At 40.3% G+C, this 14,816-nt stretch overlaps 1 pseudogene; it reads left to right on the plus strand.

Moving 5' to 3' along the window:
* The first annotated feature begins 5,563 nt into the window (after positions 1–5,563).
* On the plus strand, positions 5,564–11,564 carry LOC138163673 (small ubiquitin-related modifier 2 pseudogene; annotated as a pseudogene).
* Positions 11,565–14,816: the final 3,252 nt, after the last annotated feature.

Consider the following 14,816-nt stretch of genomic DNA (forward strand, 5'->3'; position numbering starts at 1 on the left):
TCAGGTCTAACTGATTACAGGGCTATTACTATCCACTAGGCCACCAAGTTCCCTATTAAATTCACTCTACTAAGTCCCTAGAAGGAAGTCATTATTCATTTGTCTATATATTGAATACTTAGAGATAGTTCAATCACAATGTGGTTGGCTGAGGACTTGCCTTTCTAGATCCTTTGCACAGAGATCAAGAAATTGGCATAAACCATATTTTTTCTTCCTGAGGATGTTAGAGTTGAAGGAAGTAGAAAACCACTGGAAATGTATGCAATTTGTGAATAAAAGGAATGACATGCACTGTTAAAAAGACAGTGTTAAAAGAACATAGCTAGAAAACTACACACCAAAGGAATATGTGATTAAATCTCAGTGAAAATAATTTGCAACTTACTGGTGGTATTGGAAATAAAGGGTAGTAGGACCCTAGAACACATAGATGACTAGCACCAAGGAATATATATGGTCTTTTCTTCCTCCACACTACTTCATTTGGTGATCTCATCAGCTCCTGCAGATTTAATAACCATTATAAATTTCCAATCTATTTATCCCGCCCCAATATCACTTCTGAACTCCACTCTCACATCCCCAACTGCCTTTCAGATATTTCAAATTGGATGTCCAGTAAATATCTTAAAATCAACATATCCAAAACAGAACTCCTCCCCGTCCTCCCACCTTTCTGTATCACTGTACAGGTCAATAACATTCTCCCAGTCCCTCGGCTCTAAACTTTGATGTCATCCTCAACTCCTCACTCTCTCATCCCCCATATCTAATCTGTTGCCAAGGCCTATCAATTTCACCCTTGCAGCATTTCTCAAATACACCCATTCTCTCCACTGACTGCCATCAATCACATCATCACTTCATGCCTGCTAGTGTTATCTGCCTGCCTCATCTCTCCCCACTCCATTCCATCCTCCAGCCACCAAAGTGATTACTCTCAAGTGCAGGTCTGATCATGTAAGCCCCTCTCCACCTACTCAATAAAATCCAATGGCTCCATCTGGCCTCTAGAATCAATTACAAAATCCTGTGCTTGGCATTCAAAGCCCTTCATAAGCTAGTCCCCTCCTAGCTTTCCGTTCTTCTTCCTCCCTTCTCCTCCCTACACCTTACATCCTCCTCCTCAACAGGCACTCTTCCATGCAGTCACACTGGCCTCCTGGCCGTTCCATGAACCAGATACTCCACTTCTCAGCTCCTGGCATTTTCTCTGACTGCCCCCCACAGCTGGAATACCTTACCTCCTCATCTCCACCCACTGGCTTCCCCAGCTTCCTTGTTAGCCCCGCCCCCGTCTTCTCCCAGAAGCCTTTTCCGACTTCTCTCCCGTCCAGGGCCTTCCCTCTGCTAACATCACGCCCGTAGCTGGTTTGTGCATATCTGTTTGCTCGCTATCTCCTCAACAGGCCGTAAGCTTCTGGAGAGCAGGGACTGTCTTTTGCTTCTTTCTGTATTCTCAGTGCTTAACACAGTGCCTGGCACCCGGCAGGTGCTTAATAAATGTATGTTCTACATTCTATCTTCCATTTGGAGATTTGGACACAAACTTTTGTGACATGCATATATTAGCACCTAAATTCCTTGAGGACAGGGGCTACCTTATCTTTTTTTAAGCAGTTCTAGTACTTAGCATTATATCTGTATCCTACAGGCAGGTAAGTCATACTGTGGATAAAGAGCTAGACCTATAACCCTGAAGGTGAGTTCAAATTTCATCTCAGACACTAGCTGTGTCGCCTTGGGTAAGTCACTTAACCTCTTTCAATCTCAGCTTTCCTCATCTGTAAGAAAAGGATAATAGCACCCACCTCCCAGTTGTTATAAGGATAAAATGAGTTCATATTCATAAAGTGCTGGCTGTTATTACTGGCACAGTTTCTAACAAATAGTAGCCACTTAGTAAATGACATATCATCTATATCTATATTTCCATTAATGTCTTTCTACCAAGGATCCATTTCTCTCCCCCCTTCCTCCTCACCCTTTCTCAGTAGCACAAACAGTTTCCTATACTACTCAAGTCACGGGTCAAAACTCTGCTTTACAAACACACTCACACATTCATATACCACAGTGTAAATATTAATGCCCTAGTAGGAACCTCACAGATTTGTGAAGAGACCACATTGGTAAAGTCATATATAAGTAACATATATGATCCTTTAAGCCAATAGATTGTGGTGGGATCACAGATCTGGAGATAAAGGAGACATTGGGGACCATCTAGTCCAATAGCCTCATTTTACAGATGAGGAGATTGAGGCCCAAAGTGATGAAGCGCCTCGCTGAAGGTGATAGAGTCACATAGGCAGTGAGCATCAGAAGCATAATTTGAAGTTCAGAAGCCAGAGAGTCAATAGGAAGAGAAGGAAGCAAACAACAGACAGCAGAAGTAGAAGAGCACACACCGATGTCAATAAACCCCATCAATCATCAAGGACTTTCACTTCTTTGCTTCTGGACTCATCTATGAGTCCTGTGCGGCAAGAAGTAATCACAATCACAGCAAGGCTGTAATTGTGGATCACGTAATGGTGGCACATGGTTGAGTAGAAACAGGATGAGCAGCACCCAGTGAGCAGTAAATCTTAACTGGGTTACATGGAAGAATACGTATCTCCTGAGCACAAAAGCATGGCCACTGTTCTGTTTAATGTCAGTAAGTCGGTATATAGGAGACATAACTTGGCGTGAAAACAGGTATATTCAAAGCTGTTACTGGGGTGAATACTTAAAACTTTGCCACAGGGACTGAATTTAGAGGGTGCTGGCAACATTTGTCATTCCCTACCTAGAAACACAGAAACAACAGTCTTTAGTGCCTAGTTAGTAAGCTAGGAAGCTATGAGCCATCTCCAAATATCTCCTCGGACCCACCCCGTCCTCATCTCTGCAGCAGGCTATCTGGCATCAAGCCTGTCCTGAAGTCTTGGGGTTGCTCTATCCACCCTCCATCAAAGGTCTGTGTTCACACTTTCAAACTGAGGAAACATTCTGGCAGACAATTTGCCCTGGGCATGTTTTCTGCTACTTGCCTTGGGGTACAAAAATCCTGACTGTGGCTTTGAAAACCATCCTAAATACAGTAAAATATAGTAACATCACAGCTTTCTGGATTGCATTACTGGCCAACTGCTGTGTAGTTGATCTTAACAATAATCATAATAGTCATTTTCCATTTTCTATAAAAAAGACCTCTGTGTTGAATGTCCTGATGTCCAAAGGAATGGATGGAAAGATTCCACTGAGCCTTGTAAGACCACTGCAAAGTTAAACACAGAATCTTACCATGGTAAGCACGACATTTGATCAAAGGCAAGCTGGACTAAGCTTGCCTTTGCTAATACCATTACTACTGTTATTCTACTATTGTCTATAGGACCATAGATTTGGTATTGGAATCACCTCAGAGGTAGTTTCATTTTACAGATGAGGAAAACACTCTCCTTGAGATAAAGTGGCATACTTAAGAAGGCAAGGATATGAAACAAGGTCCGTTGACTACAAAGCCACAGTATATACCATGCTGCCTCCCTGGGAAGAATAATGCATTTTTATGATCAGAGGGAATGTACAGTAAGTTTGACATTCCCCAGGAAAGAAAGAGGAAGTATTCCTTAAGAGACAGTTATGGAAGAGTCAGAGAAAAGATGTATTTAAGTCAAACATGAAGATGAAAACAATGTAGGTGACTTAGATGAGTTTGGACAACAAAAGGAGACCAAAGATTAAAAAAGGAGGTTGAATTTGAGAAGGAAAAATTGACAAAACTAGGGGAAATCTGAAGAACTATCTTTTGGCCCAGTTCCTATTTCCATGGGACGAGGGGAACAGATCAAGGACAATTAACAGGGGATTTAAAAGGATTAATGAAGATTAGGGAAAATCAGAGGATTAGGAAATAGAACATGAAGATGTAGATTCAAACACTATAAGAAGATGTGATAAATGCACAATTTAATGAGTTCACAAATTGATAGAGTGCATTAGTGGGTGGGACTAATTGGTAAAAGGACAGTTTGATACAAAGTTCAAGCAAGAGGTGTGTGGCTATTAGTGTGGCACTGCTGAGATAAAGGGGGGAAATGAGTGAGTTTGTCGACTTATTTTTTTTTCCATTTAGCATTTCATTTTTTTTCAATTACATGTAAAGGATTTTCAACATTCATTTTTATAAGATTTTGAGTTCCAAAGCTTTTTCTCCCTACCTCCCCTCTGCAAGATGGCACACAATCTGATATTGGCTATACGTGTACAATCACATTAAACATATTTCCACATTAGTCATGTTGTGAAAGAAAAATCAGAAAAAAAGGAAAATCCACAAGAAAAATTTTTCTTATACAAGAGAGAGAAAATAGTCTGCTTTGATCTGCATTCAGCCTCCATAGTTCTTTCTCTGGATATGGATAGCATTTTCCATCATGAGTCTTTTGGAATGGTCTTAGATCGCTGTACTGCTGAGAAGAGCTAAGTTTATCAAAGTTGACCATAATACAATGCTGCTGTAACTCTGTACAATGTTCTCCTAGTTCTGCTGATTTCACTCAGCATCAGTTCATGTAAATCTTTCCAGGTTTATCTGAAATCCACCTGCTCATAATTTCTTATAGCACAATAGCATTCCATTACATTCATATACCAGTACTTGTTCATTCATTCCCCAATTTATGCGAATCCCCTCAAAACCTGATTCTTTGCCACCACAAAAAGAACTGCTATAAAGGTTTTTGTACATGTGTGTCCCTTTGAGTTAGTCAAGTTATCAGGCAGTTGATAACTGTTGGTTTAAAAAATGACCAAAGATGTAGGGTAGAAGTATAAACAATTGGGGTGGCTAGGCGCAGTGATTAGAGCACTGGCCCCGGAGTCAGGAGGACCTGAGTTCAAATCCAGCCTCAGACACTTAACACAAAAACTAGCCATGTGACCTTGGGCAACTCACTTAACCCCAACTGCCCTACATTCCTTCCACCAAAAAGCAAAAAAAAGAAAAAAGTATAAACAATCACTAGCGGTTTTAAGATATGAGGTTGGAAATCTGAACCATTATGAATAGGGAAATTTGCACAATAACTTGCCTTATTTAAGTGATGTTTATATTTTTTGCCATTAGCTGAGTGAATGTTATCTGTGTTCCAAGTATAAGCTGATATCACTCCTTAAAGAGAGTGAAGGAAGTCAAAAAATGCCTTTCTACTCTCTAGGTTGCTAAGGCAATTGGATGGGTCATAAAATAAATGTAAATCTTCGATGGGAAAATGGGGGATCTATGCTGGAAGAAGAGAGACTTGAATCTTGTCAAGATGATGGAGTATGGCACACTTTTGCACAGAGGTTAAAGGGAAGGAAAAGGCACATACAGTTATAACCCAATCACAAATTTTGTTCTTCCTTAAGAAGAGGGAGAACTGGTTCCTCTAAAGAATAGAAATCTTCTTTTCATCTGGAGATACAGAGCAGAGCCACAGGAACTTTCAGGAAAGAAAACAACTATTAAGGGTTGAAGATGGAGATAATACTAACATAGCCAGTACAGATTCTGTGCTCAGGGGTAATGTGGCAGCCACTGGTCAACCTGATAACGACAGCAAGTTCTGTTGTATTCCTTGGATATGTACGCGAGAACAATATAACAGAGTCACAGAAACTATCAGAGATTATCCAGTGAGGGTCAGAGGAAGGAAAGGATAGTTACTGTTGAATATTATATTTTTTATGGATTATTTGTGGGCAGCTAGGTAGCACTGGATAAGGTAATGGGCCTGAAATAAGGAAGACCTGAACTCAAATCTGGCCTCAAACACTTACTAGCTCTGTGTCCCTGGGCAAGTACATTAACCCAATTTGCCTCAATTTCCTAATCTGTAAAATGAGCTGGAGGAGGAAATAACAAACCACTCCAGCACTTACTCCAAAAAAAAAAAACCCTAATGGAGTCACAAAAAGTTGGACACTACCCAAACTGAAAAACAGGGGATCATTGTAGTTGTGGTAGATTAGTGATGCTGATCGGTCTCGGGTCCATATTCTCTCATCAATACATCCTTTTTCAACTTTGTATTGAGGCCCAATCTTAGCCTATACCACAATTTGAGTGTCCTCCATCTGTCCTTCTTTTGTCCAAAAGCGAGAGTTTCCAGTTAAAAAGCCAACTTTAAAGTTATATACAATCTTTCTGCCCTCTGATCAAACAGTCTTGGCCTCATTAACACCATGCTCTAACCAACTGGGCTTATACTCCCTTCCTTTCACCATTCTATTTCTTTTATAAACTTGAGAACCTATTATAGATTTTTTTAAAAAAATGTTTTATTCATTATTTTTTACATCACCTCTTTTCTACAGTTACCACCCCCGTCCTAGCCCTTGAAACAAATCATAAAAAGGAAAAAAGAGAAAAAAAAACAATTCAACAAAACTAATCCACATATTGACCTAGTCTGACAATATATGCATTGGCCTATATCCATAGTCCTCCCACTCTACAAAGTTAAGGAGGTGCTTTTCTCATCAAAGAAACTGTAATTATGTCTGGTAATTAGACAAATGAAGACCAATGTCTAGATCCTTGCAGAGTAGGCTCCCTAAGAAAAAGGACTTTTTTCATTTGGGCCACTATATTTTTAATGCTTAGCATAATATGTGGCACTTAGTAGGAGCTTCATAAACATTAGGTTACTGTATGATTGAATGAGGCTGTTTGTGGATAAAATCTAGTCATTATGTGACTGAGAACAGCTGGGCGAAAACCAGGGAAATTTCACTCAAAATGGATTCCTCTGTTGGGCTGCTTTGGGAAGTGTTACTGATAAAGAGGAATATTATATATTTGCAATTACAGGCAAGTGGGTAGTGACTGGAAATGATTACCCACTGGCAGAAAGACTGCAAATCCAATGGCAAAGTCTAGTTGGATAATTTAAGTCACTTGATCTGATGTGCATTGGGTTGTTGAAAGGACTTGATATTGGTATATATATTGATTGGGTTATAAACATATATATATATAGGTGTGTATATATATACATATAGATAGATAGATAGATAGATAGATAGATAGATAGATAGATAGATAGATAGATAGATAGATATAATGCCGACCAAGCAGAAGGCACTATGCCAGCATCAGAATGAGGCTTCATGGATTACCAAACCCCAATTAAAAATAAATATATTTGTCAGTGGATAGTGTGCCTGGCCTGAAGTCAGGAAAACTCATCTTCATGAGATCAAATTCAACCTCAGATGCAAACTGTGTGACCTTGGGCAAGTCACTTAACTCTGTTTGCCTCAGTTTCTTCATCTGTAAAATGAAATGGAGAAGGAAATGGCAAACCACTCTAGTATCTCTCTCCCAAGGAAACCCCAAATGGGATCACCAAGAGTCAGACATGATTGAAAAACACTGAACACCTTTGTTAGATAAGAATCTTTCTTACCTCAAACAAACAAAATGAAGTGTGAATAAGGCCTGTGTACCTTCTTGTATCTATCAAAGGTACTTAAGACATTACTGCATTACATCCTGAGAATCTGTATAGAACTTGGGAGATACCAAGGTTACAGAGGCAGCTAGGACTGTGTGAAGACCAAGAGCCAGGAGATAACCAATGAAAGGAGAAAGAGAAGATAGGACTGATATATTCCAGGGGGCTACTGGGCTTACAGATATCTCAGATAAGAAGCGATGAACTGATGTCATTAGGTGCACCTACCTCCTCAAGAACTAAGAGATGTTCCAAGAAAATGTGTACTCTTTCCCCAACTTTGTCTCCTAGTGACTATCTATCATCAGATTGTAAAAATATAATTTTTCTTCACTAAAAAAAATATTTCGTCAACTACAAGAGTGCAGGGATTAACTAGAAATGTAATGTTTATAAAGTCAGAAATTCAAATCTCTCTCTAAAATGTTAAGAATTTTCCTTACTTGGAGCATGGAGTAATTTTGAGTAAAAACCTAACTTTTCATCTAAAATAAATTCCTGAAAGCAAAAAGGATCTGGGGATTAGGGGGGAAGGGTGGCATATGGAATTGACAGGCCATTATACTGTCCCTCAGTTTAAAATGAGCTAGTTACTGTAAAAGGGTATTACATAAGGCACTGGCAATGCAAAACCAAACCCAAACTGTCCCCCCACTACTTACGGAGGGTATACTCTATTTCAGGACCTTTCTTCACCAAATCTATATTTTAATTACAGTCGATTCCCAGAGAGGACAATTCTTCCACCAAGCCAGATCTGGAGATTCTTATGATCTTAGATAGCTTTTTAAGGCAGTGAGCAATTAACTGATTTGTCCAAAGTCACACATCCACTATATAAATCAAAGTTAGGCCTCGAACCGGAATTGTTCTGACTGATGCCAACTCCATACACTATACTAAACATGATAACGAATTATAGGTTAATCTGAGGAGGGTGTCAACACTATCTAAGTCAGGACCAAAAAAGCCTCCTGCAGTTGAACCATAAAAAAGCCAGGGATTCTTCTAAGAGAGTGGCTTTGGAAGGGAATGAGTTCCAGCATGAGGGTCAGCCTGTAGATGCTGGGATAACATGCTGAGTTGTGAGTTGGAAAGAACAGATGAGGATGAGCAAGAATCAAGTGATCAGAAATAGCAGCCTCAAGGAGACACTCTACCCCACACTAACAATGGCAGTTATGTCAAACAGCTGAAAGGGCACTGCCCAGTACTGACTGGTGCATCCACTGTGCATTCTGTTCATCATGGGGCTAGCAGGAGAGTATAGATATAGGGGCCTCACTAGGCCCTTGGAAGGAATTGATAATTAGAGGAAAGAAACTGCCCCTGTGAAATTCAAAACATAAACCTAATTCATGGTAGAGATCAAGCCCCTTAACAATGGATATCATTACCAATTCCTGGATTTGTCTTTTTTTTTTTTTTAATTTAGACGCATGATTTCATTGGGATAAGGTTTTCCTCTGTAGGAAAACTCATGCAGATTGAAAAGTTTTGCTCATTTTTAAAAGGTTGCTTGGGGCACCAAGAAATTGTGATTCTTCCATGGCCACACTGTCAGTATGTCTGAGAAGCACTATCTGAACACGGGTCTGGTCCTTCTGACTCTCAGGCCAGCCACTAACATCCACCAAGACGCTGCTTCTTATCACTGTCACAGGCAGTTCAGCATAATGTGGACGTTTAAAATGTCTGCTCTCTGACTCCATTTATAATGACAATCCCTGCAGCAAAAAGAGTAATACAGCTCTTTGCTCCAGAGTCCAGCCAGTATCCTTATGATCTCCCTCCAGGGAGAACTGGGGAAAAGGGGGAGCAACTAAATTGGTACTGTTCATCCTTTGTTCTCTAAGACCACCAACAAAATCAGGACGGTGATGTCTAGACTTGTGCGTGAATTGGATTTAAGTGAGGCAGGGACAGTCATCAGAGCCCAGTGATAAGACAAAAGTCAAGACAACTGGTTACGGCCCAGAAAACACCTAAATATTATACAACTAAAACCTTAATATAAGAATAAAAGAAAAGTAAAGCAAGGAAATTATGTTGACCATATTGAACTGAAACTTCACAGCCTGAAAATGGGTAGAAAGGCAGTTGGTATAGTAAAATAAGAAGTGACTTTAGAGTGAGAGGATCAGAGTTCAAATCCTGCCTTTGGTGCTTGTTACTTCTTCAGCTTTGGGCAAGTCATCAAACCTCTTGTGCCTTAGTTTCCTCATATGTAAGAAGAAAGTCTTGCACTTGACAGACTCTGGGGTCCCTTTAAACCTATAAATCTCTAATTTCTAAGGTGTCATGTACCTATCAATCTGTGACCCTATGGTATAAGGTAAGGGGAGGAAAATGATTCTTCCCTCCAAAAAGGCCCCTGTCCTAAAGATATATGTTAGCACTGGGCACCTACAGTGGACAACAAGTTCTCTTTCCTTTTACGATTTCCCTGGTTGGCTGGAACAAAGTGTTATTTCTGCACAGGATTTTTGGGAACTGGAAATGTGCATACATTTGATGGACCTAATATAACGTGAAGTTCTTTTTGTTGTTTGACTAGTAAAAGTTGTCTTTTGAGGAATGGGAATGGATTTCCAGTGGCTTCATACACTCAGTCCATACTCACTGTGATGTGCATGTTTAAAATTGCTGCCTCAGTACAGAGCTGTAGTCTGTGGTCCTGTAGTAGAGGGGGCTTGATAGGTTCCTGTTGGTGTTAATTAGGGGCAGTTAGGTGGCACAGTGGATACAGTGCCAGGTCTGGAGCCAGGAAAACTCATCCTCCTAAATTTAAATCTGGTCTCAGAAACTTACTAGTTGTGTGAGCCTAGGCAAGGCATTTAATCCTATTTGCCTCAGTTTCTTCAACTGTAAAATGAGTTGGAAAAGGAAATAGCAAACCACTCTAGTATCTCTGCTAAGTAAACCCCAAATAGGGTCATAAAATGTCAGGAAGGATTCAAATAAGTGACCATCAACATTTGTGTTGATGCAGAACGTGCGTGTGCCCTCAGTAACTCTACTGCTGCCTCCGCCTCCTCCTCCTCTTCCTCCTTCTCCTCTTCCTTCACCTCCTCCTTCTTCTACTCCTCTTCCTCACCATCTCCACCATCATCTTCCTCCTCCTCCTCCTGCCGCTGCTGCTTCTCCCTCCATTCCCTTAGAGGAGACCATCCTGGTGTGTCTTTTGTAAAGCGGTGGCTGAGGAGACCCCCAGACTCGCCAGGGCCAAAGAAAAGCCAAAGGAAGGAGTCAAGACTGAAAACAACGACCACATTAATTTGAAGGTGGCAGGGCAAGATGGTTCAGTGGTGCAATTTAAGATTAAGAGGCACACACCACTTAGTAAACTAATGAAAGCCTATTGTGAACGACAGAGTCTGTCAATGAGGCAGATCAGATTCCAATTTGATGGGCAACCAATCAATGAAACAGACACACCTGCACAGTTGGAAATGGATGATGAAGGCACAATTGATGTATTCCAGCAGCAGACAGGAGGCACTTACTAAAAAGAGAATCCACAACTCTACTCCAGAACTGTGCTCCCAAGGAGAACAATCCATTCACAATTAGAAAACCAAGATTTGGTCCATCCACATCCTGACTACTGCAGTATAGTTTTCTCTCTTCTTTGATTCCCTTCCCCATTCCTTTATTGTACATAAAGTAACTGGTGTATGTGCACAGGCATAATGTGTATTTTTTTTAACTAAATGGCCGATGGCATGTTTTGATCAACATCAAATGGAGATGGGGAAGGGAAAAAAACAAACTGGTTCTGTGAAAATATCCTTTTTCTCCATTAGTGGCATGTTCATTCAACTTTTATCTTTATATTCCAGTAAGTTATTTTACTCTCACTGTTTAACAACAAAAAATAAAAACACAAAAAAATCCTTGCATACCTTGTTTGATTGGATAATTTCAATGTTTTTCTTTTATCATTGTAAAACCAAGGACAATTTTATAACTTTTGTGTATGTAGCTGTTACATGTAGGGCAATCTCTGTCTCTCAGTAGGGAAATATTACTACAAGGAAATTGATGCTAGATAGTTTTCCCTTCAAGTCAAACATCTTGTTGTTTTCTTGTTTAAAATAAAAAATAAAAAAATAAAACAATATTTATGTTAATTAAATACTTGTTCTAAATGAGGGTAGGGAGAAGAGAATAAGGGTAAGGCAAGGGGCAGATAAATGGCACAGTGAATTCAGCACTCACCCTAGATTCAGGATGAGCTGAGTTCAAATCCAACCTCAGATAATTACTAGCTGTGTGACCCTGAGCAAGTCATTTAACCACTACTGCCTTCCCAAAAAGGACAAAAGGAAAGGAAGAAAATAGAAGCAAAAGAATAAGGTGAAGGGAAGTGACCAAGAGTGTCAGGTTAACAAGGGAAGGTCATGTAAATAGTATCCCTGATTCTTAGTTTCTATTTCTATTAAGAAATGGGATAAAAGGGGGTGGAGCCAAGATGGCAGCATAAAAGCGGGGAAAACTACATATGCTCCCTCCATAACCACCTCAAATACCTATAAAAAATGACTCTAAACAAACTTTAGAGTCACAGAACCCACAAAATGACAGAGAAATACAAACCTCCCACTGAAAACAGCCCAGCAAGTTGACAGGAAGGGTCCATTGCAATGTGCTGGGAGCCAAGCCCAGCCAAACATGAATCCACGGTTTTAGCTTCAAGGAGGCCATGACCACCCCCAGTGGCAGGTACTTCGGGAGAGTAGAGCACCAGCAGCTGTGGTGGTTTCCAGAATTATCAACCAATGAATGCCAAAGACAAGGTGAGAGTTCAGTGTGGACTTTGTGAGATTAGGGGGCGCAGTCCAGCCTCTACCCTCTGAGGGAGAGCAGTGAGGCAGCCTCTGCATGGTTGCTTCAGAGCTCCTAGCCTGCAGATTGTAGGGGGACCAAGAGACCAGTCTGAAGGCTAATTGCTCTTGCTTTAACCTGCTTGGATCTGGATTGCTCTTTAGGGTGGAGGTCCTGGGATGCATGACCAGTTTACCAGAGAGTGTGGAGGCTTCAGAGAGAGCAGCCAACTAATAGCTCCAACAGCCAAGAAAACCCCAGCAATTTGGGACAAAGTTCCCCTCTCTGGAAGCAGAGTCCTACTGTGGCAAAAAGCTCAAAAGTCAAGTAATTAAGTAGGAATACAAGCAAGCAAAGGAAGCAAAGCAAGCAGAGCAATCCAATATTAAACTCCTATTTGGGGGACAAAAAGGATCAAAGCATGGAACTGAAGGAAGACAACAAAGTCAGAACTCCTACACCAAAAGCTTCTAAGAAAAATATGAGCTGGTTACAAACCATAGAGGAGCTTAAGAAGGATTGTGAAAACCAAAGAAGAGAAGTGGAGTAAAAATTGTGAGGAGAAATGAGAATGATGCAAGAAAATTATGAAATGAGAGTCAACAACCTAACTGAAGAAAATAACACCTTAAAAAATAGACTAGGGAGTAGAAACAGCAGGGCTCCAGCTCCCACTTCCTCCAATTCATGTAAAATGTGACTCTGAACAAACTGTGGAGCTACAGAACCCACAAAATGACACAGAGAAGCTAACCTCCCACTGAGAACAGTCCGGCAGGCTGGCAGGAAGTGGGTAGTGCAGCATTATGGGAGCTGAGCCCAGCCCCGCATGAAGGAAAGGTCTTAGCCCCAGGGAAGCCTGACCAGACACCAGCTGGAGGGACTTCAGATCACCAGCAGCTGTGGTGGTTTCCAGAATTACCAACCCATAGATGCAAAGGACAAAGCAAGAGGTCAGTGCAGTGTGGACATTGGGATCTGGTAGTCTGAGAGTGTAGTCAGCCTTTATCCCCTGGAGGGAGAAGCCACTGAGGCACCACGGCCATGCAGCCACTGCCATGTGGCAGCTTCAGCTCCTGGCCTGCAGACTGTAGGGGGAACAAGCAACAAGTCTGAGGGGTAATTGCTCTTGCTTTAACCTGTTTGGATCTGAATTGTGGTCCAATAGGGTGGTGGTCCTAGGGTATGTGACCAGCTAGCCAGAGTGTGTAGAGGCTTCAGAGAGGGGGTAGAGGGAAAAACGGGGAGAAAATTTGTAACTCAAAATCTTGCAGAAATGAATGGCATAAACTAGAAGTTAATAAAGCATTTGATAAAAAAAATAGACTAACTCAAATGGCAAAAGAGGCTCAAAAAGGCAATGAGGAGAAGAATGCCTTAAAAAGTTGAATGTGGCAGATGGAAAAAGAATCTCAAAAGCTCACTGAAGAGAGTAATTCCTTCAGAATTAGATTGGAGCAAATGGAAGCTAATGACTTATTAAACAGATCCAAACAAATGAAAAAAAAATAGAAGAAAATGTGAAATATTTTACTGAAAGAAAAACTGACCTGGAAAATAGATTGAGTAGAGATAATTTAAGATTTAATGGATTACATGAAAGTCATGATAAAATAAAAGCCTAGAAATTATCAAGGAAAACTAGCACAATACACTAGAACTAGAGGGTGAAATAGAAAGAAATTATCAATTATGTCCTGAGATTCTAAAATGAAAACTCCCAGGAATATTATAGCAAAATTCCAGATTTCCCAAGTGAAAGAGAAAATGCTACAAGTAGACAAAAATAAGTCATTCAAGTACCATGGATTCACAGTCAGGATCACAGGAGATTTTAGCAGTCAACTCAGAAAAGAAGGAGAGGACTTGGAATATGGTACTCCAGAAGGCAAAGGACCTAGGATTATAATTAAGAATATCATATTCAGCAAAGCTGAGTTTACATAATCCTTCAAGGGAAAAAATAAACATTTAAAGGAATAGAGGACTTTCAAGGACTCCCTTATAAAAAGACTAGAGATGAACAAAAAAAATTCTAACTTTCAAAAATAAGACTCAAGAGAAGCAAAAAGATAAACATAAAAAACCCATAAGGGACTCAAAAAGGTTAAAATATTTACATTCTGATATGGGAAGATAATACACGTAACTCCTAAGAATTTTATCATTATTATGAAAGTGAAAAGGAATCTATGTAGGTGGAGGATAGTAGTATTAGTTGATTATGTTGGGATAATCTCAAAAAAAATGGAGAGGCAAGGAAGAGGGACGCACAGGGAGAAAAGGGAAGTGAATGGAAGAATAGAGAAAATTATCTCATGCAAGAAAGACCTTTTAGAGTAGAAGTGAACATTGCAGGGAGTGGAGGAAGCAAGCAATGATTAAACTTTACCTGAATTGGTTTAATGAGGAATTGAATACACACACACACATATATTTTCATTCTCATTCTCTCTCTCTCTCTCTCTCTCTCTCTCTCTCTCTCTCTCTCTC

Source organism: Petaurus breviceps, unplaced genomic scaffold (assembly GCF_028583685.1).
Source record: "Petaurus breviceps papuanus isolate PSGF00001 unplaced genomic scaffold, PetGlider_PUasm1.0 188, whole genome shotgun sequence".
Classification (NCBI taxonomy): domain Eukaryota; kingdom Metazoa; phylum Chordata; class Mammalia; order Diprotodontia; family Petauridae; genus Petaurus; species Petaurus breviceps.